We start from the raw sequence: 4,179 nt of genomic DNA on the forward strand, positions 1-4,179 counted from the left end.
TCCCTCCCTCCCCCCAGTTCAAATTCATCCCGAACCAAGATCTCCCCCCTCCCTTCCCCTTAATCACTGATATTCTTCTTGCGCCTTCGTGGTGCAAGGGGAGGTTGAGGTGGCTAGGCAAAAGAGATATGGCTTGAGATGTAACAGGGGTAAAAAACTAAAAACAAAAATAAATCCAAGCCCAGATGCCACCATTATGAGGATTTTATTTGGTGGTCGCATCATTTGCGGACGTCTCTACTCAGTCACGATTCTTCCCTTTCTGTCTGCACCGCACAGCGACTGCATCTCCTGACGCAGCCAACGCGCACATATTACATAGCAGTCACGACTCGGATAAAACCGTGTTTCGACTAAAATTACAACGCCAGCATTGACTTAAGAAGATCTTGCTATGTCTGGGATAGGTGTATAGAGAGCCACAGTGTCTTTGAAAAGGTCAAGGTAACGAGTTTTTTTTTTTTTTTCTGCAAAGATCCGCGGTCATTCCTGGACTCACTACTCTGGCATGTACGGTTTTAAGTATTTAAGCGAACTCACATGTAATTTTTTATTTTGAATACATATACATGGCCATTTAAACCCTCTGAAACAATTCGAAAAATACTGTCTGCTAACGCTTAAGGCACTTGCGCACGCTGCAGGATTGAAGTTAGGCGTTTATTAAGAGATGCTTTGATTAAAACAACACTGGCGATCACAACGTGATTGTTTTGCGCAACTGCACAAACGCGTTAGTTTTGGCACAAGACCAGTATTATAGTCCACAGCAGTAGAAAACAGTCGATTGCAGTATGTATAATGAAAATGACGTGGGCGGAAGAGTAATCCATGTGAATCCGCCTATAGCTACACAGTCTCGAGCAGTCTCGATCTGATGGAAGTGTTCAAACGACGCACGCGGGAACATTGCACAATAAACAAAACAAAAACAAAAACAAACAAAAACAAACAAAAAAAACCTTAAGCTGTATTTTGAGAACGTGTGCCGAGTGGCATCCCTTTCTCGGGTGATGGCCAAAACAGGGCTGACCATTTAAGGGCGATTTTGGATGCATGGAACCCCTTGACGCCACACCAGGGCTTCCCTCGTCGGCTGTTGCTGGTGATTTTCCTTTTGGCGCGGCGTCTTCCATCTATATTTATTAGCCTATTTTCCTCTTCACATATCTTGAGAGATATGTCCCCTCACTCTTCTAGTGTTATCGGTTTCCATTCACACTCTCAGCTGTAGCGAAGAGGCAAAAAACGACTCAACAGCGCCGTCAGACAAAGGAGTTTGGATTTGGATTTCACTTATTTACCATTCGCGAGATTCCTGGTCTGAAGAGAGAGTGGTTTATTTCATTTTTAACAAATGGATTAAAACAAAACACCTGTTTGAGAAGTGCACACAGTATGCGTGAAACAAATGGTCGGTGGAGGGAATGGCACGTTACTCGAGGCATGCAAGAAATCGTGCAAAAAATCAAATAAACATGTCATCAAACCAAAGAAATCGTCGCGAATGTGTACTTACCAGTGTAGGAAGCCCTGACTGAAAGCAGGGAAAACACAGACATGAGTATAAAACCATCATACGTGACCAAAAACAACAAGCAAGATGAAAATCAAATACTGCGCTTGATTCATATCTATCCTTAGCAACACGTCCAAGTTTTCTCAGAATCGCAGTCCTTTTTATACAAGTGATACCCTCTGCCTATTTCTGGATCACGATCAAACACTGATGCTATTTTTAGCCCCCAGTAAGAAAAAAAAACACTCACAAAGACATCGCTCAGGAGCGTTACGTGGAGTGCATGTAATGTACATTAATTTTGCCTCTCCAACTCCATCTGACTCGCCTCCGATGCATCGTTGCAGTGATTTTTTTTTCAAACGACCTGCTTCAGTGCCCCTCTCTCTTATGGGCTAAATATTTCTTAAAGGTTCGCTTTCTCAGCACAAGTTGTTCTCGCTCTCCTCGTTCCTTTATGTTGCTCACCATCCTCTTTATTATACGCGTCTTACGCGGCGTGTCTCCATGCAACTTTAGCTTGGAAACTCGGGACGGATTCGCTGCTCATAAAAAACACACGCACGCACGCACTCACTCACTCACTCACACAGAGACACACAGACGGACCCGCGCGCGCAAACAATCGTAATCAGTCGCACTGCGAGCGGAATATGTTTTGTCTTTAGAGCAGTACACAAACGATGATAATTAACGCTTGCAGAATCTCTCTCTCTCTCGCTCTCTCTTTTTTTTATTTATTTTTAGGCTGCGTCAGTTACTAGGCATTGACGTCACGTTTAGGTTCTCCCACTTCACAGTCTATGGCTGCTGATTACAACCGTCCCTGTTGTGCTCGCAGACTGCCTCGCACTAATGAAAATGGCTCGGGGAAAAGGTGAAAGACGGACAGTGTCCGCGCTGCAAGTGACCACAACCCCGGTTTCCCAGAGCGAAACCACTCCTTACAGTCGCCAGGCATCGTGAAAAACTCATTTGCCAATGGATTCCGTGGCAGATGCGCACCACTAGCCTATATATGATCTTTAAGCCCGGTAGTTGCTTTGCACATGTTGGGGCTCTTTTGCGTACAATGTTTAGGGAGATCATTAAGGGAGACGCGTGGAAAAGTTGGTGTTGCTGGGGTTGCCTCGTTTATATGAAGAGGTGTGTGTAATATTTTCAATTTAAGCTTTAAGTCAATGCGATGTTACAAACGACCGCGCAATAGTCACAGAAAGACTGTGGCTTCTAAACCTGTCGAATTGCAAAGCATAACACTAAAAGTGAACGTGCAGAACACAAAGTACACTAATTTGGTCAGTGCGGTAGAAACATAAGGGGGAAAAAATTCGCGCGTCTTGCCGCAGGGTGTCGCCAAACTCCATTCGACAGCTACTAAAACTAGTGGCAGTTCATCACTTAAAACTGATTTGAAAATCTTCTTAAAATTGTATTTTACTCTTTGTGTCGTTATTTATTAAATTACTTATTGTAATGATCAAAACATGGCACAAGTCCCGCGAAGTTGATGTTTTTGCGATTCGAGTGTCTCTGTCCGTGGTGCTGAAATATAGACTCTACTATAGCATCAAGCTTTATGCAGTGTTTTCCCGACAGACACGAACTTTAAATACATTTCATGCACGCAAAGGCTGTTTATACTATATTAAACACATGAAGACACCATTTCATCGCCTTGACATGTTAGGTACAAGTGTATGAATGAACACAAGCTCCTATTCATAAAACAACGCGATGCACTGCGATGTGCAGGGATAATCCTACCTTCGCGAAACATGGGATGTTCCGGAGTGTTGTCGAACTCCTGTTGCGAAAATGGGAGGATCGTGAATGAGCGGGCGGTGACGAGTTGTGTGTGTGTGTGTGTGGGGGGGGGACTGAAAATAGGTAAATATTTAGATCAAGTGCGTAAATATAACATTTGTCATCATGTTTCCCTTAAAATACATCAGTGTTCTGCCAGGGGTGCCATAAGTGGCGGCTTTGATTTGACAATGAAGCTGGACGTTTGCACCCTCCGCTAAATCTAAAAATACCTCTATTTCGGCTGTGTGGGCTTGAGCTCACTCAGAGCTTCTCCTCATTTAACCCACCTTACCTCAAATTTGACAGGGACAGCAGTCTCGAGTCTGTTTGGCTCCAAGAGTTGCTGGTATAAAGTGAAAATCACAAACCTACAAAAAGAGCAAAAATAAAATAAATCATGAAAAATTATATAATATTAACATATAATATATTATAATGATATATTATTATAATATTAAATATTATTATAATTTCATTATTAATATGATAGAATAAAATATATAATATATAATCAAATAAAACTTAAAATGTTTTGTTTTAAAATGATTTTGAACTGATATATATATAAGAATATAAAATTTAAATAAAATAAAAACTAAAAGACTGCAAGTGATAGATGATATTATGATAATATGAACATTATTAATATATATATATATATATATATATAATTTAATTTTATAATAAATAATAATAAAATTAATAGCTTTTCATTAAAAACTAAAACATTAAAATGATAAACATTAAAATAGCATGATGTTAATGTTTATAATATGTTATAATCGTAATGTTTTCATTGTCTCATTGTTGCATTTAGCACATTAAATAAATACATAAATAAATACCTTTTT

General features: G+C 40.2%; 1 long non-coding RNA gene across 2 annotated transcripts in view; it reads right to left on the reverse strand.

Moving 5' to 3' along the window:
* The window catches only part of LOC107716736 (uncharacterized), a 16,835-nt gene extending 13,491 nt beyond the window's left edge, over nucleotides 1–3,344 (reverse strand). The window contains exons 1-2 of one of the 2 annotated variants that reach the window (XR_001637246.1): nucleotides 3,287–3,344; nucleotides 1,520–1,537 (exon numbers count right to left, since the gene is read on the reverse strand). This is a non-coding gene — a long non-coding RNA (uncharacterized LOC107716736). Of the gene's footprint in view, nucleotides 1–1,519; nucleotides 1,538–1,769; nucleotides 2,163–3,286 lie in introns of those variants that run through there. The other variant, XR_001637247.1, reaches the window with a different exon arrangement.
* Between the last annotated feature and the right edge of the window lie 835 nt (nucleotides 3,345–4,179).

This window comes from Sinocyclocheilus rhinocerous, unplaced genomic scaffold (genome assembly GCF_001515625.1).
Source record: "Sinocyclocheilus rhinocerous isolate Xijiao unplaced genomic scaffold, SAMN03320098_v1.1 scaffold1201, whole genome shotgun sequence".
Taxonomy (NCBI): Eukaryota; Metazoa; Chordata; class Actinopteri; order Cypriniformes; family Cyprinidae; genus Sinocyclocheilus; species Sinocyclocheilus rhinocerous.